The sequence below is a fragment of the Cygnus olor genome, chromosome 18 (genome assembly GCF_009769625.2).
Source record: "Cygnus olor isolate bCygOlo1 chromosome 18, bCygOlo1.pri.v2, whole genome shotgun sequence".
Taxonomy (NCBI): Eukaryota; Metazoa; Chordata; class Aves; order Anseriformes; family Anatidae; genus Cygnus; species Cygnus olor.
In genome coordinates this window covers 2,621,530-2,647,810 of record NC_049186.1, presented here as the reverse complement: position 1 = coordinate 2,647,810, position 26,281 = coordinate 2,621,530, and the positions used below count along the sequence as shown (strand labels likewise).

Below are 26,281 nucleotides of genomic sequence, written 5' to 3'. Positions count from 1 at the left end.
AGCATGTCTACCATCACCATGGTGCTCATAAGGGCATGGTACCAAGTCTTGATAATTTTGATCCCACAGAATGCTCCCTTCTTCCAAAACATCCCAAAACAGGATGGGAAAAATGTCCCCTCTGGGGTGAGCCTGCTTGCTCTCTACTGTCAAGCCCAGGGGAAGATGGATGGCACTTGGAAGTCACTGGTCAGAGAAGGAAGAGGGTCAGAGCACAAAGGCCATCTGTCGCCATGCGGGGACACCAGCTGAACAAAGGGGGAGCGAGCCCTGAGCACCAGGACCGTGCTGGGAGCCCCTGGGGAGCTGTAGCCTTCATCAATCAAACAGGGCAGAGCAGGGACACACCAGCATTTGTCACAGCCCCCAGCAAGGCAGAGGCAGGCCCCAAATACATGCAAAGCACCACGGCAAAGGGACTTTTCCTCAAATCATGTGCAAGAGCCATTTTTCCTACCACTACTTCGAGATGTGTACGTGCCACGTACTGCAGAGAGCCTCCTGCTCCAAGCCCCTAGGAGCAGCTGCTAAGCCCTGCTGGCTGCTTCAGCTTTTTGGGCAGCCCGCATGAGTTACATGACTCAAATCCTGGGCAGCACAGAGGAGATTTTGTGGCGTAAATATAGGCAGCCACAGCCATCCCAGGCTTCAGCTGCATTACATATAACCAAGGAGGAATGCAGGCAGCCCTGTCCGTGCACGCCTCAGGAATTATTTTAAACATGTTTGGGGGATTTAGAGCCAGCGTTTATGAAATAGTTGAGGCGTGTGGTAAGAAGTGTAGCAATTAAAATGCTGATGAATAACAGGTTAGGTCCATGCTGTTGGCTGGGGGCTGCCAGCAGAGGTGCAGAGCGATCACCTCGGTGTGACCTCAGTGGCTGGAGCGCACCACGAGGCTCCAGGAGGGCTGCACATCCCCATCCCTCCCTGTGCTCAGCATCACCACGGGATCAGGCTCTGGCTGCCTGCACCAGCATCAGGTGGGCTTACTGCAGAGCTCTCTCTTCTGTACCCTTCTAGAGACAGCCACAGGGTTCAGAGGTCCCACTGCCAAGCCAGAGGCTCTTAACCCCCAGCAGATCCAGAAGGAAGCCGATGGTTTCCATCAGGTTTTCTCGTACCTACTTGGAGCTGACAGTAGGAGAGTGACCTGCTGCTCTCCCTGTTAAATAATCATTAACGTTGGAAAAACCTTCAAGATCATCTGATCCAACCGTCCCCCTACCACCAATGTCCCTAAGCACCACACCCAACCTTTCCTTAAACACCCCAGGGACGGTGACACCACCACCTCCCTGGGCAACCCATTCCAATGCCTGTTTTTCCCATGGGCTCCATCTCACCTCCCTCCACCCCTCAGTGAGCCCCCATTTTCAGCAGATCTGCTAGCGAAGCCCATTGCTCTGCGCAGAGCCCTCGTGGCAATCCATCAGCCAATTTGTCACAGCTGTTCCCAGCGACACCACGGCCATCCTGCTGCACCAGGACAGAGCTGTCCTCGCCTCTCCCACACCACGGGAGGGACAGGTGTCTGGAGCACAAAGGACGACACTTCTTAGAAGCAGAGGCTTTTTGCAGAACATTGCACGTACACACTCATCCCAAAGTGGTGGTAGGCACAAAGAACCCCATGGAAGACTCCAAACAGAAGATGTATCTAACATGCTTCAACTACTAGTGGGGACCAATCCCCATGACCAGACTAGAAACATCCCAAGATAAAAAGGGCTAAAAGGTTCACAATGTGAACATCAGCTCCTCAGTACGGTTCCTTCCCCTAGGCTGCTCCTATCACAGCACATTTATCAACAACCCAGAGAAGCTTTGACTCGTGGGGTGCAGCCACAGGACATGAGGAAAGAGAAGCCTGCTTACCTCTGCCAGCTGGGACCCTGCACCCACGCCTGGAGGACTTCCAGAAGAATCCACTGCTACTGTCCGCGATGTTTCATTTCCAAGGCTGGAAAAGCTTTCCGAGTGCATAAGTTCCTGAGGAAATAAGGTGTTTCTAATCAATAACCAGGTTGGAAGACCCTCAGATTTTCCTTCTTGATAAAACCCTGCTGCAAACAGGCAGTGGGAATGTTTTTCCTTATCATCTCATGGTTCAGTTTGTCAATACAACATATTAATTTATAACATTAAAAAAAAATAAAATAGAACTGCTAGAAACTTTTATTATCCCCACTAACATTTCACACATTAGAACTTGCCAGCATCCTTCATTATCACAGCCTGGGTTGCAAATAATGGCTCTAGATCAGTACATTATCCTATCTTCAGTTAATGTAGGATTTAATCCACATGCTCTTTTTTAATAACGTTTCCCACAGTAACATTCCCATTGACAAATGAAAGCTGACACCTCACTTTTATTCCAATTCAAACTGAAGATTGACTTTAGTTTTATTTTAAAAACTTACTGATATTTAAGGACAATTTGATTGCCTTCACAGTCGCTGGGGCATTATGAACCACAGCTTTTTTTTTCTGCCAAGCAGACACTAATAGAAGGAAGTTTAAAATTTGGTGGGGAGGATTTTTCTTTCAGCTAGAGAACTCTTCTTACACAGCCTGATATTAAACAGCAAGCACTAACCCCATATAGCTCCATACCCAGTTTCCCTGTAAGGAGCGCTCAGCTAGCCAGGTGGTCAGCTTAACCGGCAAGCAGCACCTGGGGCTCTACCACCACCCCCAAACACTCCCAGCACTCACGCAAAGGGAAAAGGACTTCCCAAATCAAATAACCAGCCAGAAAAGCCCTTTAGAGCAGGCTGCCTCTCTAAGCTCACGGATTACTTTCCCCCTTCCCATCATCATGCAAGCTCCCAGTACATACATGCCTCTCGAGGTGCTCAGCCCTCTGCCAGCGCCACCCACGGCCATTTTCAGCAGCTTTCTCGCAGAACTGCCACAAGACACCTTCCTACATCCCCCAAACCCCCCAGCTGCTGCTGCTTCCTCCTGCATCTCCCTCCAGCCCTTGCACCAGGTGGAGCCAGGCAGGAGCCCTTAAAGGGCCTGCAGCGCTTCCCCTGGGGCCAGGGGGTGTTTGGGGCCAGGACAAGCCAGCAATACCTGGAGCACCCCTGTGTTTTCTGCTTGGCTCCTTTGCAAAAAAGTGGGAAGTCAGTGCTGCTTTAGGCAGGACAGGCGTTACGGAGCTTCTTGCCCTTGCCACTTCATTTTGCGTTCCTGTTTTTTCTTGCTGTGTTTGCTTCGTGAAGATTTAGCATGCCACACGCAGCATTGCACACCTTTCTACCTCTAGAAGTAAAGAACGATTTTTTTGGTTTTACAAATCCTGGCTTTTTAGCCCTATAAGCTGCCAGCTGAGTCCCTAGTGTGGTCACCATCTTACCCCTCCCCTGAGTCAGGGATGCTGGATTCCACCCATCTCAGGACGGAGCTGCTCCAATCTGCTGGGAATGGGGCCCAGCACTGGAATAGGCTTCAGCTGCACAGCTGAGATTCAAAGCCTGGAGAGACAGAAACCCCAGGGATTGCTATTCACGGGTTCACTTCAGGCCATCAATAACCCTTAGTGATGTTCCCTGGAGAAGAGGAGCCCATGCGCGTAACAAAATGATGGGCTGAAATTACATAATCAGCATCTCCCCTCAGTACAAAGGGAAACGGCCAGCATGTTTCCATGTTGCTATTTTTTTTCCCTTATTACAAAGATGAAGTTGTAAAGAGCAAGGCTGGTGCTCTTGAAACCAGTGGGTCTGCTTTGCAAGGCTTATTTCAACCTCCTCGCTCCCTGATTCCCACATGGCAAAGAGGCATTACAGTCAAAATGAAGTAATCCTTTGATAAAGTGCAGTCATTTATTTGAAAAGTGTAGTCTCACCATTAAAATGCAAATGAAATGAGTGCTAATATATTAACTTGGAACAGGAGTTGAAATAGCTTATGACAAGTGCGCTTTCATGTGGAATAGAGTTAAGTGATAACAGTGGGTGTGTAAGAGAAAGCAATATTCAGATGTACATGTTTGTTTATTGAAGATATTAATGAAGGACAGTGCCTAAAGAGTGTTGTTATTCCCTCAGCTTGTCTGTCTTTCGTCCCTCCCTGGTTCAAGTCTACTACTGAGAGGTTCCTCCCAAGGGGGGTTTGATCAAAAGTCATCTTTGATGAATGATCTGAGTCCACACAAAAGTCTACACAAAAGCTGAAATGTATTTAATGATCTCCTTTGAAGAGGAGCAGAAGGTCCCCCCCAACAGATATCCATATCCCGTGTGCTGCAGTTGGCGTCAAAGCTTTACAGTGATTCAGAAAAGAAAGGAAAATCTTGAGCCATTCTACTCATTTTCGAAAGATACCTCTTGGGAGTGTGGCAAGCATCAGGGGCGGCTCTGGGGCTTCTCTCTTCTTTTCTGCACCCACTACTGCCCCTTTGCACATTGATGACCTTAGGATCCTCCCCAGTACTGGCCCCTTTTGTCCTGATGCAAGTCCCCAGAAGCAAAAGCCTCTTGGGCAGGCAGGGTGTGTTCCTTGAATTACCCTTCAACATTGGGTGCCTCCAGCTTTCGCTGCAATTCCTTGTCTCTCCTCTGTTCCACAGAGCTCCTGCAGGTGGGCAGTTGCCTGCCTAGGCACCTAGCTTCAGGATAATGAGTGAGACACTTACAGCACAGGTCAAGGCTCCCACCACACACCGCGAGGAAAGACTGGTGGGGAAAGAGGGTGAGAGAGTCCATTTAGGGTTTGCACCACCCATGGGAGAGGTCTCCCTGTAGAAGAGCCCAAAGCAATACCAGTCCCAGTTGGGCACCAAAACCTCCTAAACCCATGGACACAGCCTCAGCCCCTGCTCTGATTCCTTCCCACCACTTTGCAGCTCGGGGAGAGGTGGCAGAGCTGGAGCCAACTGAAAGGTGCTGCAGCCAGAGCCCCCCCTGCCAGGCCAGAGGGGAGCAAAAGCGATGTCGAGGAGGAGAAACAGCCACCCCTGTTTCTCAGGCTGGTGCCAGCAGCACTGACGGCTGCTTCCAGAGCACAACTGCTTCAGCTCAGCTTCTCATCCATATGCAAAGCACTGCTAGTCGCATGGGATCCTCGCTTTTTAGATTTGCTTATTTTTGCACTTTCTTGGCAGTTGTAAGCAGAAAACACACCGCTCACCGCCCTCTGCCCTGTGCCCCCCTGCACCCCCCTCTGACCCCCCCAGCAGGAGGATGCCTTCACAGTGCTCTCCCAGACAGCAGAGGAGCTCTGTGAGAAGCAGCTGGGAGAAAACACCAATTTGCAGAGAGCGTTAAAGCACCAGATATGAGATGTCCAGGCCAGAGGCTGCTTCTTGCTCTGTCTCTATCAAGTGAAGAGCCTGAATCCAGGGAGGGGCAGTACTGGGACATCAACATCATACACTCTCAGTCTCAGTGAGATCTTCTCAAGCACCAGAAATTTCAATATTTCATCCCAACAAGACTGATTTCATCAGCCTAAACCTCATTATGGTGCAAAATCAAGAGCTGGCGTTGTACTGAATTGCCAATGTTTGATGCTGTTTTCCTTCTCTTTCTTGCACAAAGCAAAAGGGAAACAAAGATGTTTCTGGAGGATTGGCTTTCTTTGCTGGGTGCTATTTGCACTCAGCAGAAGGCGTTTTTACACTTGTGAAAGCAGGCTGTGAAAGCAGAAGCACCCAACCTGTTGGATGATGATGCCTGCCTTTGTGTAATGTTAGCTATTGAGCATCACATAACACACCCAGGGCTTTGGTGCCAAGGGAGCCATAGACAGAAAGGAAAAAAAAACTCCCAAGGGTCTGTAGCAGGCAGCTGAGGTCACAGCAAGCTTGCACCCTATAAAGAAACATCTCAAAAATAAAAATATATTAAAAAATAAGAAGAAAAAGATAAAGTGTACTTGAGTATAGAGTTTCACGGCCCTTTGCTGTTTGCCAGGAGTGACCCAAAGCCTCCCCTTTCCCTGAGCAGCCCCTGACAGCTTTTTAAATGCACGGCCACGTGGGTTTTAGATTCACCTCTTCCCATTGCCCTGCTTAGCACTTCTCAAAGGTGCAGTGAGCAGGGCTCAAACAGAGAAATGCTCCCTACCCTTCCTTTCCCTTGAAGCAAACTCTGGGTAGGGAGGTGGAGGTTTTGCCTTTGACCCTGTTATCTGAAATAACTGCTTGACACTTTGAAATGAAATCCTCTTGCCAGTGCCATCACCTTCCCCATCTGCTACGTTTATGCACACACAGGTTTGTTATTGTAGGGTTGCTCATAAGGGCCCTGGCTTTGTCTCCATTACACAAAAGGTTTTTTTCCACCAGAACAGCTTATTAAAGTTCATTCTCTTGTTGTGAGATCATTGTCTAGACAAAGAATTACAGATTTTACCTAGATACACCTAGTCAAGACAAACCCAGGCAGTCACATCCAGGTAACACTATCTTATCGCTGTTCGCAATGTACACCAAGGTAGGTATCTCCAGTTAAATTTCTTCTTGTAAAAACGCCTCTCCTTTTGTAGAGAAGACATAACATGAGATACATATGCTTGATCTGCCTGGATTTGGTTGTTTTTATAAAGTTGTCATCATCTTCACCTACATTCTGTTGTTACTTTGCCACTGCAAGCCAGGACGAGACTGCCAAAAATTATTTGCAGCTCTTGCTTTGCATAAAGAAATGCAAACATATTCCATCAGCATTGGGAATCATTTGGTTCATTTTTACAAACATTCACAGGAAGGAAATGTTGTGTGCAAGGCCATTTTTGGAAATGAGAATCAGCAGGAGCACTCATGCAGAGGTGGCTCCACATTTGAAAGGGAGCTGGGGAGAGGCCAGGGGCAGAGCACGTAAAGCCTCTGTCCCCAGGGAGCAGGGGGAAGCCCTCGCCAAAGGCTGCTCCCAGTGAGCCCGTCCGTGAGCAGTCAAGCTCAGGATGTGCTTACCCCACAGCAATCCCGTCTGCAGAAACCACTGTGGCTTGCCCAGCCTCGGGCAGGCTGCAGTAACTCTGTAATCGGTTTTATTCGTTCCTTTCGCGCATCATCCAGGCATTTCCCAATGCACGGTGCAATACTGGGGTTAAGATCCGATTTTGTTCTGTATTTACCTGCCTTTGAGCAGTTTGGACAGACATTTGCGTGATGTCAGGACAGATACATTTGATGCTGCAAAGTGTGATGTAGCAAATGCCTTTGCGAAGATGACCAAGACGCTATGATGCAAACTGTGCCTAAGTTCAGGGATGAGGCAGTGAATTCCTTTAGACTCATCCATCTGCACTGAAGTCCTTGATGTTGCCTGCAGCCATCCAGGGAGCTAAGAAGCTCTGAACCCTAAGACCTTTGCCAATGACCAACCAGATGATGCAAAGCACGTCATCTAACTGTTTGCTGACTCAGACTCGTGAATGCACATGTTGATTACAGACAGACAACTGTCTGGAGCACCTTATCTCTGGACAAAGGGTGCTACTAGCCAGCAACGTATTTGTTATGACTGCAGTGACAGTAGAGATCCCACAACCGCAGTTTAGGGCATCCCCACACACCGGCTGGTTACCACACTTACATTTATTTTCTGCCTTTGTTTTCTGATCCATGCAAGTGTGTGACACCTGAGTCATGCCAAAATTAATCCTGCTTCCTCTGCAGAGAATACAGTTTTCACAAAGCCTCCAGATATTCTTGCATGGCCAAGAAGTTTCTCTTTGCAGCTTCAATTGGTACAGGCATTGCAAGAAAGGAGAGAAAGCCTGGAAAAGTGAGATAAAAAGATGAGATCACCTGGCACAGGGCAATTCTCACATAGAGCATTAGCACTGCAGCAGTCAGCCCTTTAGAAATGCTAAGGAGTTAAAACTCTTTGCTCCATTTAATCTGTGGCCATAAATACATAGAGATCTTGTCAGTGCTTTCTCTGACAAGCCCAGACTGCTTTTGCTGTCCCGAACGAGGGCGTCCTGCTGGCAGAGCAGCCTGGCCACCAGATGACTTCGTGCTGTGTGTGCTCCAGGGACCACAGAGCCGTGGCCATTGCCTGTCACCGTGCCGGCGTTCCCTACCTTGACAGTGCTGCAGGAGCAGTAGTGCTTGTGCAGAGCATTGCCTGTAGCTGTGTGGCATTTCCATGCACAGGCGTCGAGTTCTCTGAAGTCAAAAAAAAAAAAAAAACAAACAAAAAAAACAACCAACAACCCAGCTCTTTTCTCAGGAAAACAAAATTGAAAAATTCTGACGTGACAGTGCCTGTGTGGGAAGCAGTGAAAGGCAGGGAGGGAGGAAAACAACAAAACCATGCATTTCCCCGCGGAAAATTTTGATTTTGCAAACAGGGCACTTTCCTTCAGATAATTATGCCAGTGGAAAAATCTCCAGCTCTAGCTCTAGTATTTACCACGGTGCAGGCACTTAATGATACGGCTCATGGCAGCAATCACTTGTAACTCTGTGGCAGGCTGTCAGAGGGGATTTTTATTGCAGTTTGTTGTAGTGTGGATTGCAGTGGAATAATATAACACACTTTGAGCTACTACCGATTGCAGAAAATAAGATATCCCATTTGAGACCAAGGTACAGTGATACAAAACCAGAAGAACTCACATTTGCAAAAGCACAGCGCTCCAGCAAGGTAGCAAGCTTTCTCCTGGTGTAAGACAGAACAGAGCCTTGCCTTACTTGAAGGAAACAGTGCTATGCATCGAACAGAATAAGCTTTTCCCACCTTTCCCACCTGTTAGAAAGCATTCCTCTTTGGCTTCTCTAAACAAAACCTATATGCCTGCAATTTCCAATATACGCAATTAACCCTGCTTAGCATTGACCTGGAGTTGAAATTTAAGCGATGCTCCTATGGGGTTATAAGCAATGCTAGCTTTTCACGTGCTCCCTCTGGTCATGTTTTGAGCCAAAAGAGCCTGAAAACCTTGTGGGAATTCATTGCCCCCCTTGCCACTCCTTTCCTCTCTGCTGCTTTGGAAACCTCCCCTTGGCTGGGCTCGTTTCAATGGAGCCCGAGCGAGACCAGCAGCACCACGCAGTTGTTCCAGCTGCTGGAACACACTTGGTAACCTTAGAAATGAGAGAAAACAAACCTGGGAGTCCCACAGAGCTGCTCTTAAGGTCCCCATTCATACCCAAGCATAAGACTCACAAAATGTGCTTTACAAAACTCAACCCCTCTTCCCTACCCCCAGTGTCCCATCCATCCCACCTGCCCCATGGCAGCCTTTCAGGGACAGATCCTGAGTGGTGCCAAGCACCAGGCTCCTCTCCATGGCTCTGCGGGGTGCTTGGCTGTGCTGGGGGAGGTGCTGAGCCCCCCAGGATCAGGCCCTGCCAAAAGATGGGGGGCAACGGTGGTAGCACTAGCAACAGGGAGACAAAAGTCAATTGTTCGGCAACAATTGGGAGGGAGGGAGCCCTGCAGTCCCTCCAAGCTGCGTGATTTATGGCTTGCAATAATATGTTTTGGAGCACCGCAACCCAGAGTGCTGTGCGGCGTGACCTGTAAAAATAAGTCTATTAACCCTAATCAATCTCCCATTATCCACCCTCGTCCGCAATTTAGCCAGCAAAGGAGTCGTCAAGGCCTCTCAACTCAGTTTGAACTAATCCCATTGTCTTCCCTAATCAGGGGCCATGAAAGCAGAGCGGCTTCTCCGCAGCACAAAATTATCGCGCAGTGTTTTTTTTAATTTTTATTTTTTTTTAAACGGGGTTTGGTAAAGGGGGGCGCTCTCCTCTTCTCTTTCATCTTTTAATGAGAAAAATGGAGAATTGTTTTCGTTGGAATTGCCAGGGCTAATTGAAGCCCCGGGGCTGTGGTCAGAACGAGGGGCCAGTGGGTATCAGTTCCCAGGGCAGAGGCGCAGCAGTAGGTGAACAGCTCTGACCAAACTTCCCCTTGTAATTAGTACGAGCATTTATCTGGATTAAGTGGTCTATTACAGAAGCTAATTATGAAGTTGATCAGGGAGAGGCAGCCCCAGCCTTGGGAGGACAAAGGGACCAAGCGCAGCGTTGGAGGACCCAACGGGAGCGGGTTCCGCTGAAAACATTGCTTGAATCCGGACCAGGAAAACCAGGAATACAATGCCTCTTTCTGAGGTTTCTTTTTTCTTTCCTTCCCACCCCTTTCCCTCTGCCAAACTTTAAAATAAATAAATAAAGCTGGAGGTCCTATCAAACTGTCAGTGCCCCTAAATAGCAGTAAATCAGGAAACGCTGCAATGTCCCCTGTTTGGTCCCTTGTACAGCAGGGGAGTGCTCAACCATAATAAATGTGCACCATGGTGAAACATCCACTAATTTAGTCCAGTGGCAAATTAATTTTCTTTTGCTCTATTATATTAATCAAAAAGGAAAAGAAAGAGGGAATGTTATCTTGCTAGAACTGAAAACAATTCTCACAAAATTCCACCCTTTCAGCATGAATTAGAGCAGGGGCAAACCCACCATGGGGCTCCAGCAGATCTTTCAGGATTGATTATTATATTCACTAATGGTTCAGCATTTCCTCATAAAATTAAATTTCTCAAACCCCTGTCCTGTGAGTGCACAGACCCATTGTCACCTCCCAGTGTCCCCCAGGGACAGAGGATGAGACCATGGGGCTTTCAGGGGGTTTTGCTTTCAAAGGCACATTGAAAAAAAATAAACAACTCAAGTGGGCTCTGAACAGAGGGAGGCAGTTTCCAACCACCACTTTTTTGGACTGAAGGCATCCCCACAAAACTGAGGATGAAATGGTTCCTGACCCAAACATCTCCCCCCACTCCAGCACGCTGGTGGATGGGTTGCATCACAGCTGTGGACCAGCACAGATTACTGCACAGAGCAAGGGGGGGGGAAGCATCCTATGCACACAGACACCTGCGTACTGCAGACAGGCTTTGATGTATGAAGGCTCCCAGTTAGAAAGATAAATGGATACAGCTGATCTTGGTAATGCTGTCCCACCAAAAGGACTAAGCTTGAAGCAAGTCAGCCGGAGCTCACAAAAGTCTGATGACCCATGTTAGTACACAATCATCTCTGGTGGGATCAGGGCATTTAGCAGCAGACCCTCAGGTAACTGCTCAGCATGAGAAATCGTACCCATTGATGGGGCTGGGGACACAGGGGCTCTCCAGGAGTGACAGAGGAGAGCAGGTCTGGCCCATGTATACCCACAGCCCCATACATGCTTTGTTTTATACATATAATTATCCATACATCCCTACCTATATCTGCCTATGCAATGTGCTCAGCATGTGGGTCAAAAGAGAGGAAGCACCAACATAGTCTCTAGAAGGGGTGTTGAAGATGCTGTGTTATGAATTGAGTGTGTTATTAGATTTATTTAATGAATGAAGATCCTGATGTGTTATTTACAGGATGTCTTTGGAGATAAAGCTCTATCTCATGGGCTGCCATGGGAAATTTGCCACGCCAAGGCCTTGAGGAAAAAGCATTCATTTTTTTTATGGTGTCTGTTAGGGAGGGAAATTAATGCTATGAAGGCAGCGATAATTTGCTGCTTTATAGGACTGAATTATCACCCTGTCAGCACTGAGACGAAAACCCTGAGCCATGAACAAACGCACCTTTACACCTAAAGCTGGCTGGAGCAGCTATGGTGAGCTCTCATCACTGCGTCAGCTCCATTGTTCCAGTAATTAATTCTGAAGGCTCGTGGATTTCACCTTGTCCTTTCACTTGCTGGGCATGCCTTCATTTGGCATTTCGCTATTCCAAGCTCCTTCTCCAGGCTCATAAATCACACGCAAAGCCTTCCTGAGAACAGAAAGGGGATCTGTTCTCTTCTTGATACACACGCACAGCTTCCCAGAGACTTAACACGAGTTTGGCACGTGCACAGGAGAGGTGGCTGCACCCCGTGGACACAGTCACTGACATAGAAAAATAATTGCAAGAGAAACAACTGCCCAAAAAACAAGAGTACTGTGTCTCTGGATCAAATGTGTTATGCTAAATAAGGCAATTTTATAATATGGCATTATTTCTTCCGTGGAAGAAAGAAGGTGGAGTCCTTACCTATGCTCTACCTTTCCTTGCCCCATTTCTTACTGTCACTTCTCCCCACCACTTTTACTGACTGGATTTTTCTAATTGCTCCCAGATGTTGAAGAAAGCTCTCTTGTCCTGTAACCATGCTGGGTTCTAAGGGACATGGAATGAGAGATGGGGCAGTAAAGGACTCCCATCAGTGAGGAGGGGGTTGTGGGCCTCAATCCTCCTCTTTCGCAGGTTGAGCATCCCTACTGATGGACTTCTGCATCACCTGGGGTCTTCTGGACTTCTACTCTGAATGTTTTCTATGAAAAGGTATGGATTATATCTTTAGCACAGGGCACATCCTTCCTTCCTTCAGAAATAAATACAGCTGCTGTTGGTTCCTCTGAAACACGGGGCTCTGGGAAAGAGCTTCTCTGCTTCCTTCAGGGTGGGCTCCAGGCTGTGTCACCCCAGAGGACGGATGGGGGACAAACTGAGTCCACTTTGTGCAAGGAGGCTGAGCTGATAATTGTCTATGAGATTGAGAATAGAGGCAAATCACCCAAGTGCTTGCTCTCAGCATCCTCCAAATTACTTACTATTAGAGAAGTACACAGAGGGGCAATCAGTTTTGCTCTTCTGTCAAGAAGCAAGGTATGATAAAACACCTGGGAGCTTCCACACTGCACAGGGACCATGCTGGCCGAGGACAAGGCATTCCCATGCCAGCATTCATTCACTGTTTTCTGTGTCCACGTACGATCCCAGCAGCTCAGCCACCCCCTGGTGCTGGGATTTTCCAGCTGTCGGTATTGGCCTGATGCTGCTCCCTCGGCAGGTAGGCAGCTGGATGCACGATGTGTACTTTGGCTGATGGCACCTTCAGCAGCAAAAAGATATTTTCCTTGCACAGGCAGAGAAGACAGCCCAGAACTGTTGCTCAGCTTGTTTTCCAGGAGCCAGGACACCTCCCTGTAGCTGTGCTGTTCTGAGGAGCCACCAGCTCTGATAGAGCGAGCTGGAGCTGATCAAACACTTTCAGATGACCTGAGTTGCACCTTTTCCCCATCTTCCAAGTGCTCATTCATCAAAAATGCAAATTTTTCTAAACTTTGCCAGTTGAAACAAGCCAGGCAGCATTTAAAAAAAGGACAGTTTTGACATTTGAGTTGCAGGGTGCTTCACTCAGCACAACTAAGTCTCATACATTTCAGGCAGCTCTACAGCAAATGGCTATGGAAAAAAAATATTTAGACCTATGAAATATTTTGTATCGATGCATTTTATTGTGATAAGCTATTTTTTGTGTTTCAGGATTTGAATGTTATATGCCCATTTGGAACTGGAGTCCTTTTCAACCCCCTGGGAATTCCTGTGGGGAAAAAAAATCATCTTCCACCCAACCCTGGCAGCAAGGCGGGGGGGGGATTTCAAAATGACCATGGAATTGAAGGAATGGCTACCCATTGCTCAGGACCATGGGACAATCGCACTTCATTCATCAATATTTGCAAAAAGCTCTGGTATCCCCAGATTCACGCAGCTCTGGATGGGTCATGGGTAATTATTTGTATAAAAAGAACCAGTGGGACAATGTTGTTCAGCCCTGAAGTCACTGAAAGACGTTAGTGAGTTTGGCTTCTAGGGTGGTAGAGAGGGAGTGTGAAAGCCAATTATACAGCCTGGATTGTTCCCGAGTAGTTTCCATCACTCCCATTTGGCTTTTATTTGTTCTGTAGGAAACCCGATTATAAATGAGAACCGGGCAGCCTTCAAACACATTTTTAGACGGCCTGCCTCCACCAACAGGAGGAAAGTCAGTAATTTATTTGTGCGCCTGGTAACTATGATATCACTTATGATGTGCAATCCTTTTCTCCATACTGTACCTCCAAAATGGCCTTGCTTTAGAAGGATTACCATACAAAACAGGCATTTCATAGCAAAAAAAAAAAAAAAGCCCATCTGCATAGATAGGCATTGCCCCAAACACAGGAAGCAACCCCCTCTATCAGTGCTAATCTCTGCCCCATCCCTATGCATAACCTAACAGCCATAGAAAACAGGCGTACACTAAATGCTAAATAAGTTGATTGTACAACACAGCATTAACCCACTCTGCACATTTTAGTCTCTCAACGATTACTGCATCGACTGAATGTAGCACACAGAGGCAAATGTAGCTCTTCAGGGAGGCATTGGGTTTAATATCTCAGTCCCTGCAAAGTCACTGGCAAGTTTTCCAAAAACTTCAACAGGATAGTATTTATCGTTAATCCTTATTTCACCACGGTATGAAAGTAGTCATATTGCTCTCATAGCCACATCTGCAAAGCTAACAGAAACCCCAGGTGGGCATCAGGCATGAGAAGCAAGCTGGGTAAAACCATCCCAGCCCTACATCGTCACTTCTCTGTCCATCTTTTATTCCAGCAGCCGGATCCCACTGTACCGTGACACCAAGGAATCCCCATGTGTCCCAGAAGAAGCTCAAGAAAAAAGGAAAACACAGTTGCTGCTCCATGAGCAGGTCAAGGTCTGACTATCCTTCAGCTGCACGTCCCATTCATCATCGCTCCCTGCCCAGCCCAATGTTCACACACTATCTGGTCACCTTTCATGCAGGAAGAAATAAAACAACATCCCAGTGAACAAGAAAACAAAAATAAAACAAAAACAAACAAAACAACAACAGAGAACAAGAGAAAAAAAAAAGATCAGAGGGGGTTATCCGGACAGCAAACACCGCCTCCATCCATCGCAAAGACAAGAAAAACTCTGACACTGTCATGGGGCTGCTGGGACTTTGGAGGCTGCTCTGCAGGGCAGCAGTGGCTCTCTGCACAGCTGTGGCACCCAGCAAGTGCCTGGGCACGCAGAAATCTGTGCTTTGTGTTTCCATGTGCTTTTTGTGGACTGAACATTGATGTCAGCACTGCAGTCCTTAAACTTGTATTCTCATTTTCACTGTTGGATTTTAAAAGCATTTGCAAGTGCTATGGACTGTCATGACCTTTTGCAGAGCTAATCAGCTTTTCATATATCAGACTCAGAAACTAATGCACAATTACAAGACATGCAACCCAGATGATCCCTCTCCAACCTGCAAGGGCCCAACATTTCTTCAAACTGCTAGAGAAGTTCCTTCCCTGATGCTCAGGGCTGCCCTTGAAATGCAGGGTTTGTTCTTCGCTAGCAACGCAGCTCCCATAGAGTGGGAGATTGACTGGAAAATGGCCTGGGTTCAGGGTAACAACAGCCCTGAGCATCGCTGCAACCGAATAATTCATCTTGGAGACATTTTTCCTTGTCAGAGTAAATGTAATTATTTATGTGATATAAAGGAATAGCTCCCTGAGTGGAGAAACCAGTTAAACCTGACCTGTGTCCCCAAGGACGAGTTTCCCTGTGAAATTTCTGGTGTCTAACAAAGACTGAGCTTCTGCTGGCTCTCTCCTAGTAAGGCCACTGCTAGCGTCTCTCTCACATCTACCTGCTTGTTCTTACACAACAGGAAAAGCCCCCCCATCTCCAGGCCCCCAACCTCTGACATACATTACACAGGAGATTACAATTGTCAACTGCTTCTGAAATTCCTGTGGGAAAGAGTTTGAAAGCCCTGAGGTGCTTCCATGCTCCTCTCAACTGCCCACTACCAAAAAAAAAGTGGGGGAAAAAAAGAAAAAGACACGATGAGTAGTATAACAGATTAGGCTGCCTGTACTGAACAGGGGATACAGAAGGCTTGTATTTGCTCTCCTTTTCGATTTAAGGCCCAGGATTTGGCTAGGAGACAGAATAGCTTGCTGCAAACCAAACAGAACAGGCTTCTGTCCGACAGTGCAGGCTTTAGATCAGGCCTGTCCAACACGTTGGGCAAGGATCCTGCCAGATTTCCAGCAAAGAAGCAAAAATCAATCAGCGCAAGACAAATTCTGCAACCTTGTCCAGCTCCAGCTAATGATACTGATCAAGTATGTGGACACTGAATGCCCCGATTGGAACCGCTTCTCACGCTTGCACAGCGTTCCCTCTCATTGCCTCGCGTGCTTCCTCCTACTCCCATCCCCTGCAGAGGCAGGACAGGGCATAAAGAACTCAACTCTCTCAGCCTGAAGGTGAGAGTTTAGAAGAGGAAAAATAGAAGAAATGCCTGCTCCTAATGGGTAATCAACAAAGACAGAAAAGGGAAACCACCTCCAGCATAGCATGGCCGAGCCAGGGGTACCAAAAAAATAACAGTATCTGGTACAAGCTCTCTTTCCATCTCCTCAGCTGCTCCACATAGGTACTGGGCAAGAAAAGTGTCCTGTAGGTTGGATTCCTGATGAGCGTGGGGATGGCTCAGTCCTGCATGAACACCATGGCAGCAGATACCAGTGTCCTACCCCAACAGGGAAAAAAATTCAATGCAGACAACCTCTAATAGAGATTTCCTGAAATTCCTGGAGAAGAATAACTCATAGAAAGCTAGTGAACACTTAGACAATAGAAATTCCTCAGCAACTCTTTATTCTTACACATCACTATTTTCTGAAGATTTATGTCCAGATTTTCTGCTGCAGACACCTCTAGGTCTTTGCTGGAGTTGGCATCCCCTGTGCCAGCACAGGCTCATCCCTTGCTGCAGCAGGGTACCCATGGGGCATGCAAGCAACTGACTGAGAAATCAAAGCCTGAGTGGGGAGCACTGTGTGCTATTGAGCCAGCTGATGCTAACCACATGTGTAAATCCCAGCAAAAATGCTTATGACAATAACCTATTTGCTATAGCTTGCTCCTCTGAGCTCTGAATGCTTCTTTGTTGATTCACTTTGTTTTTGCAGCCTGGCCTGACAGCCTGGGCGACTGGCTTGGAGCCTGCCTGTGAGCTGCATTTTCTTTTACCAAAATCCCACCTACCTTGCTTTATATGTTTTTCGCCACTTTTGTCCGTTCTTTTGGTGGTTAAAAGATTCACTGGTAAACTTGTTCAAAATGCAGGCCAGGAATCATCAGAATAGCAGTTCTTATCCTCTGTAACATTAATTTGATCCGAAACTTTGGCCAGGTTGCCTACAAGATTTTTTTTTTTCCCTTTTTTTTTTTCCTCCAGGCAGGAACACTTTCCCAAAATCTCCCCAGCCTCCTGTGGCTCAGGTCTAACAAAAAATTCACTTGCTATCCATAAAATGGAAGTGATAAAAGCTACTTCCATCGGCAAGTTGTGCTGTGCAGGGCAGACTGGAGGTATCAGTGTGCCTCAAAGCTGCGTGCACCTTGCCAGCCTTCCTGGCACCAAACTACAGAAGGTCTGAGCTGCTACAACATGTCTTCCCAACATTTTCAGTTTCTGCTTTTACCACTCAACAGGGCCAACAGCCAGTGACACTGGTGCCAAGAGGAGGAATGAAGAGGTGACACTGCCCTTCCACAGAGCATGGCCTTGCAAGGCTCACACCTGATGTTATCCTGGGGCTGTTTTGGGGGTCCCTGGGGCTGAACCATCCAACACCTGCAGTGACATTACAGCTTGATGGATGGAGCGCTTTGTCTCTAACCATCTCCTCCACAGAGGAGGCTTCAGCTTTCTGCATGCCCAGCTCTAGTCACAGCCCTGCTCACACCAGCCAGGACATCTCATTGCACCTTTGGGGTGTCAGACAAGTTGAGAACTCAGGTATTTGTTTCTCTAGCCACTGCTGGGCATCTACATTTAAGAATTAACAAATCCAAGAAAAACCTGGGCCCAACCTGAAGCTGCTGTAAGTCAGCACTCACAGTGTAAGTCACCACACAGCAACACAACACACTTATCACCTGATGATGTTACCAGGTAAGTTTAATTAGAAGGGTAGGATTTTATCAGCAAAAATGAAAGAGACATTTACCATTAGGTCTTTCTGGCTTCCAAATCCATCAACAACACCACGCATACCTTGCTTTTAGATAAAGAGGCCAGACGTCTGATGGACAATATTTGTCTGTTAAATGATGGTATCCTTTAGGGAAGGACCCACTGTGCAACATTGCCATGACCAGAGCCTTTGGGATGCAGGGACACAGTGAAGATTCAATTAGAGCACCTCTGTGAGTGTGGGAATACTTACTGCTGATCTGCCACAGACTGTGCTAATTGCCTTGTTCAGGCCCAAAAATGCACCAGGTCTGCTCATTAACACAGAACTACACCCTTAAATTCCTAAGGGAGAAAGCACAGGGAACAGAGACATCCTAACCAACTGCATTCACCCTGGAGCATCTGAGTCAGGCAGCTCCTCCAGCTGCCTAGTGATCAGCTAGCGCCTGAACCAAGGCACGTCGAAGGAAATAAGAGCTCTTCTGGAGGCTTCAGGGGATTGACACAGGGTCACAAGGCAGCGATCCACATTAATCTGATTTTGCATGAATTATCTTCAGCTTGAAGGACTCATTGTCCTTCTTCCTCCTGTCTTTGGACTCGTTCCCTTCCCAAAGTGAGCTCAAATTGACTGAAGTCTCCAGAGGCTCTAGGAACATTGTTGACAGCCGTAGAGCCCAGGATGCTTACACAGACCCTTAAGGACCTGGAGCACAGTCCATATTGTTCAGTAATCATTCAAAGCCTTTGACCAAGAGCTGCTGAATGGCTTTACCAGGAGCCACCTCCTGATGGTCCTGCATGCACAGAGTGGATGGTGACACCTTCCCTGATACCTTCGTACCACCACAGGTGACAACCACCACAGGTGACATTCAGGGGTGATTCCAGTAGTGGATACCAGACCTTTCACACCCAGTGCAGAGATGCTGGTGAACCAACCCTGCCACCAGAGACCTGGAGAATAGCTGTGGCCAGTTACTACCACCATGCACACTCAATGAGAAAGGACAAAGGAATGTTTTACGTCTTTCTTTTCTGAAAATAAACCTGTATATGCATGTGAACACATGAAATTAGGGTCTACTGAGACTGCTGACAAATTCAAGTCCTTGGTAGTTTTAAGAAATAGATCCTTGGGCAACTGTAGGTTCTTGCATGTCATCTCAAAGCATAGGTGACTGCGAAGAGATTTCCACAGGCTACTATGACATGGAGGCACCTGATTATTACCAGAAGATGGTGGGATTTGGTCACATCACCATCTCTGGTGTCTGGGAACCTTCCTCTTTAGCAGCCTGCATGGAATCACTTTAAAGATACAGCTTTTTTGCCCTCTCACACCTCATGGAAAAACCAGCAGGTACGTGGCACCTTTTTGCTTCCAGCTCTAAGCATCAGTACAACTTGGGACCTTCATAGTCAGTCTTGCTGAGTTTGTTGAAAACCCAAAAGCTGTTCTCAGTCACACTCCTTTGCAAATCCCCAAAAGCATCTATTTACATCACGGACCTCCCAAACTTGCACGCACGTGCCTGAATCACTTTATAACCCAACTCAAGAGCCCCAACCAGAAGAGAATCCTTCTTCCCTCTCCCACAGTCCCCTCTTTAAGCCCCAGCTCTGCTGGGACAGCCGTGGTTTGTCCTCCTGCCCCGCACGCTGCATTCAGCAGCCATCACATCACATTTCCAAAAGCATTGCTTATGACTGCCACCACAGATTGAAACACGGAGGGAGAAAGAGGAAATTCAGGAGAGGCCAGAAAGTAAGGAATAATTTAGAACATTATGGAGATGAAAGAAATAATACAATTGGTTTAAAACCAGATGAGCTGCAAAGGGGAAACATTAACTGGCTAAGCTGTGAGCAAGCGAGGGCTGGGAGGATGGGAAGGTGAGTGCTGCTTGATATTGGAGGTGATTTAAATGGAGCAAGAAGGTAGCAGGGGCTGGGAGAGAAACTCATCCCCGAGCCAGGGCCCTTTAAGAGCAGCTGCAGTTGAAATGGAAGAATAAAGAGTGCAGCAGCTGAGGGCTGGAATAAGATTGATTTAAGACTAGATACAATTTAAAGGCAAGGCAGAGGTGGAAGCAGAGGCTGGAATGAAATCAATTTACACCAAGATGCGATTTAAACTGATGAACTCGGGATGTGAGAAGCAGGGTTGGGGGAGGGAAAGGGGGATGGGGAAGTTGCAGACATGCCTGGGGGCTGCCGGTGCTGGGGGACAAAGGGCTGGTCCCAAAAACCTGCACAGAGCCAAAGCGTGCTGCAGCCTGTGAGGGCTGCCTGCACTTGTGAACTTGAATAATCCTTAGGTACAGGCTTTGACCAATCCTAGCTGGTCTCGTGACACCTGAAGTGTTGCTTATCCTAAACTGCAATTATCATTTAATAGTGATCCAGGGCTACCTCCAGAGAGCTACCTCCAAATGAGCCAGGCACCGAGGGACAGGTTCCAGAGCTCCCTAAATCAATTTCTAAAATTGGGGGTTTTGACAGAATCTCTCTCAATTGTTCTTAAGTTAGAACTCAGCTGGACACATTTTCAAAGACTCAATTTTGAGATTTCCTTTAAAGACAAACAAGCGTGCACCCACTATGAAGGAACTGATTTGTCACTTATTTCTACTCACTGTTGCTATATCTATACTATAGGTTGTTCATAGGAAGAGAAGTGGCAGAAAGACTGAATTCAAACAAAATTTAGTGGCTTACCAGGCACACTGAATAAAAGCCAGCAATTCAACTAGAGGATCCACTGTTTCCCCCATGCTGCTGAGATGTGGCTTCTGCAGGTACAAAAAGGTCTCCAGCCTCCTTGGAGGGTCAGCAGATAGCAAGCATTCAAGTAAGAGGCAGCTTGTGCCAACAAGCCTCAAGGATAAGGGCAACGTCCAGCACCCCTAGAGGTTTGTGTGTTATCAAAATATCTTTAGAAGTGTCAGTGGATTTGTGAGGGAACCTGGGCTTCAGCAGGATGAAGGCCATAGTTACGCTGGGTTAAATAGCATTGCTTAAAAATTCAACTCAGCCTCATGCAGCACCATAAATCAGGGAAGTGCCACTGAAATCTGCGTTGGCACAGAGACATGGAGGGAGACTGACTGGAAACAGGTACTGGATGTGGAACAGCAGAAGGCACCCTGGGATAAAATGGCCACGGATCAAGCAAGTAAAAGGAGAGACCTGAGTGTCCTTGTTCTGCCCTTCCCATGACACTACAAGGGCTTTTCCCCTGTTGGAGGAGAGATAAACCACCCGATCCTACTCCTGCTTACATAGGTGTATATCAGGAGCAGCCTCACCTTCAGGTCAATCAAGAATGAGACTTGGAAAATACACTGTGCTACCCAGTTGTGCCAGAATGTCTGTGGGTTAGTACTTTCCACTCCTGCTCACATTTAGGAGGGGGGAAAGGAGGAACATGTGTTTCCATCCTCATCTCCCATGAGAATTTTTCATTTTTTAGAGAACACTGCAGACTTTTCCTTTCTAGGTATTATTGATTTTTTTTTTTTTTGATGGGGTTGTAACAGCTCCAGGGTGGCAAAAGGGGAGCTATGCATGACAGAATAATTGCTGTACCTTAGAAGGTCCCTTCTGCAGCACATGCCTGCAAGCAGGAAGCAGCGTGGGTGTGCAATGTACAGGCGATGCCCTATAAATAAAGCAAGGGATTGCCTGGAGGAAGAACAGGGAACAACAAAGGCTCCACAGAACAAAGTGGCTGCAGAACATAACGTGCTAAACCTGAAAGTCAACAGGGAATGGACTGGATGTGAAAAGAAAATAAAGGCAAAGAAAGCCTAATACCTTAGGGAGGGAGATGTTTACATTGTTAAGTCTTTTATGGAAGCAGAAAAATCTATTTTAAATGAAGGCAGGAATAATTACTGGTCCAACTAAATGCTCACTGGGCAATCTGGATGTAGTTCAGGAAGAGCAGCGGATGCTGGATGTTATTCTTGTCAAGAAATAAATTTATTCAGTTTATGTGCATTTCAACAAGGAACACCCAGACTAAATGAATGGATTGGTGGCGACGAGTGGGGGGACACCACCACACAAGTACTGTATGCTATGAACTCCATCCCCTAAATTACTGGAGGTTTGGGGACCCTGGTAATAAGAGACATTTTCTCTTATCTCTATGTTATTCACTGTGATTTGGGTCTGGTGAACAGACTGGACAGCTTTTGGGTGAACAATGAAGGGGGTGGTGAGCAGCCATTTCATTGCTGACACGTTCATGGGTCAATGTACACATGAGCAAGGCAGCCGCAGGGCGAAGCACACGCCATAGGTTGGCACGTGAAAGTCAGGACATGAGAAAGGGAAGGGCCACCCCCTGCAGGAAGACCACCTGGGGTCATGCCAAAGTCTGAAAGGTGCTGGACAGGGAACAAGGAAAACCAAGGACTGGGAAGAAGATGGGCATAGCACAGAAGAGCTACAGGCACAATGTTGAGTTGGACTTCTCACAACATGGTGAAATGTAAGGGATTTCATGAGATGCTTCAATGGGAGCCTGATGCCTCAGGTAGCTTTTTTTAGTCAACTGAAAGCCAACTAATACCACCCTCCCCACAACCTTCTGCTGAGGAATAAGAACACAGCTGGATACATCTTGCTTGTCTATGACATTGGACTCTTAAATGTCTTAGCAGTGATGTGGGTGGAAACATAAAACGAAGACAGTGCAAGTGCTACTTCTTTGTCTTTGCAGTTCATCAGCTGAGAAAAGGAGCTTTCACTATCCAGAGCCCGCCTCTCAGGTGAGGAAAGCAGTATACATTTTGTAGAGGGCAGAAAGGTGCATCAGTGGGTCGGTGACCTTAGACTCTTCAAGCCACGCTGCTGCACAGCACTGGGTGAAGGACCCCCAGAAAGATTCTCCCATGCTCACTTACCACCAACTCCCAAAGGACAGAAAATCAATTTACTTTAAAAATACTTTCACTTTGCCCACTGTCCCAGCCTCCCACAAAAAAAGGTAATTCAGGTCTTTGCAGGCAGGAGGGCAATAAAGGGAAGCCAGCAATCCACACAGGGTTCAGCAACCATGCCCGAAACACGCTCAAAGGGGGCGTGGGTGCATCAGCACATGTGCATAAATACCCCCTGTTCACCACATCCCACCCCCAGTAAATCCATCACCAACCCACGAAGTCACCGCGCCACTGAGTCTCATAGTCTAGACTAAACAGAAAAAAAAAAAAAAAAACAACACCACACAGAGGAGCTGAGCCCTGCGCGCTTCCCAGAGGATTAGCTGGCTGCGCAGCAGGGAGGTTTGAGCTAAGGCAGATATACGGAGTGCGGCGCAAATGGCCGGCGTCAGCGTGCAGAGCCCTGCCAGCTCCCCAGGGGACTGGGTTCGAGCACATTCCTCAGAGCAGGGTCTTGCTTTCAGAGGTTCTGGGACCAACATCCCTGCAGGTTGTGTGTGTGTGCATCCTCATCCCATCACCCAGGTTGGAAACACAGCCACCACTGCCCTGTGCACAGGGCAACTGCACATAGATCTGGGTGACAGCTTCTACATCAAGTTATTTCAATACAAATAAATAAATACAGGATCCTTTTTTTTCTTTTTTTAAATACTTTCAAAATAAGCTGTTTTGATTTTTTCAGTCCCTGCCAGCTTTTCAGTACCACATCTATTTACCTTACCTTTAAAAATGCATTTAACAAATTCAACAGTAATATTAGAGTCTCTCTCTGTGCTTTATAACCCACCCCCATAAAAGTACATTCATAAACCAAGCATTTTCTGCTAAATGTGAATCCTTTCAAATTCTTGGGAGAAAGAAAAAAAAAGTAAAGGAATTACCTCACTCAGTGGGAAACAGGGATCAGTTCTCCTCTCTCTAGCAGGTCTAACAAGCTGCTACTACCTTCTTCTCAACCAAACTGAAAAAGGGGCCAGGGTGCCTTAAAGTGGGAGCTTTTCACCATGGTTCCCATGTCCCACAGGCAGTGGTAGACAGCCTGCAGCTGCTCCACAGCAGCCTTACCCCCCCAGGTGGCTTCATTTGGAAGACTGAATGATGAAGGCCATGCAGTTACCTGCAACAAGTGCTGGGGGCTGACTGCATAAGGACATTTCAGGTGTTTCCCATGTTTGCTGGTGATTAGTAGATCAAACATTTAGTACCAGGCTGTGGAGAGGGAGCAGGCAGCCCCAAGCACATCTGGAAGTGATTAAGCCCCAGCTTTGGGCTGTCCCAGCCTGGTTCTGGGTCTCGGGGGAGCTGCCATTCATTAACACCTGGCTGGATTGGGGTCCTCACCATTAACCAAGTCTGGGGTCAAGCCCATCACGTTCAGGACTTGCCTCAAGCCTCAGCCCAGCTCTCTGGACTTTTTAAACTCACCCTAAAATCATCACTCTTGGGCAGGTCACAAATCATAGGTTTAATGTGTAAAGCAACCACCTCTGTCTTTCCACAGGGGTCCAGCAGAGTTGCCCCCAGATTCCCACCCGTGTGCGAACATCAGCACCATGCAGAGGAGTCCCTCTGCCTCACGTTCCTTTTCTCAGCTAGCAAATGCAAAGCAGTTTTCTTGTCCCTTGTCGTTAGCTTGATTTTGAACAGGCTGAGAATGAAAGAAAACCAGACATTTCCAGTACTTTTAAGCTCCATTTGGTCTGATTAAAGAAGTCTTTAAAAAAAAAAAAAAGAGAGAGAGAGAGAGAAAGGAGGGGGAAAGCAATAACTTTTTAAAACTTGTCCTGAATGCAAAGGAAAATGGAGTCCACTGTATGAGTAATTCAGAATTAATTGTAGACTTATGTTATTCATGCTTTGCTGGTTGGGGGAAAGAACAAGCACTCTTGAAGTCATTAAAGAAAGTCCTAATAAAATATTACTTAGCTGATGTGTGTAGTCTTATTGGCCCTTAAGGGAACGCGTGCGGCAGAAATGTCCAATTTATAGCTCAGGGTCTGTCTATAAATATGTAGTCCAAAGCTACCACTCTGTAGATACAAGGAGGGGGGAAATGTTTATCTGCAGGATATTATGGCTAACCTAAGACCATGTTTCAGGAAAGCATCGCTACTCAGGAAAGCACGTGGCACATAATTAATGCAAAGTCATTGAGATTGAGACAAGCCTTCAGATCACAAGCAGTTTCTTTCTTGCCCAGCAACTGCTTATTTGCCTGTGTGATATGTGAAGTCACGCTTAGTTTTCTAAAGAAAAATGATTTAAAGATGTTTGAAAGTCATATTGCTACAAGCTCAGCTATGGGGCAGCATCATGGCACTGATGCCTCTTCCCTCCTGGGCTGCAGCAGCTGCAGGCTTTTCCCACTCAAGTTACATCATTTTAGGCAGCTCAGATGCAGAAAGGGCCTGCTGCTCTGCAGTGAATCTGGAAACCAGTTTAACTGTGTGCAATGGTGGATTTCATCACAAGCAAGAAGGGCCTGGGGAGGTGGATGCAGGGAGACATGGCTGGTCCTGCTGCCACTGATGTCCCCAGGGCCCAGGCTGCTGCTGAGCAGGTCGAGGGCTGGGCGATGCCTGCCTGGGCTGCAGCTTGGCCCTGGGGCAGAAATTGGGGCCTCTGCTTCAGGAGGAGGAACTGCATCCCCACCTCCAGGTCCTTGTCCCAGCTTCAAGGGGAAAACATCAAGTTTTGGTCACACTTCCACAGCCCTCATACAGCTGTCCTGGGCAGCTGTGAGAAGTGAGGGAGGATGAAAGGCAGTGATTGAGCAGAGAGCAAACCCCGAGAGCAGCTCGCAGCTCCTGTTAATGGATTTGGGGTCCTGGACCAAGCTCGGGTGTGTGCTGCTGCCTGATCCCCACTGAGGCTGCAAGTGCCTGGGGAAGGCACGGTGCCGCCAGCCCACAGCTCCCCTCCTCCTGCCACCTCTCCAGTGTGGCACCACGATTATTTCCTCCCAGTACTTCTCAGCACTTGATTGTTGCCGTATAAATACAGAGCCAAAGAAAAAAGGAAATAAAAAAGGCAGCACTCAGAGTATTATCAATGACATTTAATCTTAACACCGGGATGACACCTAAAGCGTTTAAACCAACGCATTGCCATGTCAGCAACTGTGCAAACAAGATCAAAAGGCTGCTGTAGCTGCAGCTTCATGTGTTTTGGCAGAGATGCGTGATGGCCAGGGGAGCTCCAGGAGCCATGGCTCTGCACTGATGGGTCCCAAGCACGCAGGGGACAGCTAGCCCTGCAGGCACAGGACACACATGGTGGGCACAGCACCCATCTGACTGCGAGCAGAAGTTGCTGTGCAATTGGTCCGTGTCTCTTCAGTCCCAATGTAACTTGACAAATTTGAGTGTATTGAAAATATATTATGTCATGGTCTGGAATGGATTTTAAACGCACCAATTGGCTCGCTCTGGAACATTTTAAATACCTGTTAGAGTGCTGCCACATGGCCCGGCAGGGTGTAACTGCATAATGAGATGAAATTGA

The 26,281-nt window shown here is 47.3% G+C and overlaps 1 long non-coding RNA gene across 1 annotated transcript in view; it reads right to left on the bottom strand.

The window, feature by feature from the left end:
• The window catches only part of LOC121056959, a 29,046-nt gene extending 5,224 nt beyond the window's left edge, over nucleotides 1–23,822 (bottom strand). Inside the window, exons 1-2 of the long non-coding RNA XR_005813577.1 lie at nucleotides 23,659–23,822; nucleotides 1,879–1,992 (exon numbers count right to left, since the gene is read on the bottom strand). This is a non-coding gene — a long non-coding RNA (uncharacterized LOC121056959). The remainder of the gene's footprint in view (nucleotides 1–1,878; nucleotides 1,993–23,658) is intronic.
• Nucleotides 23,823–26,281: the final 2,459 nt, after the last annotated feature.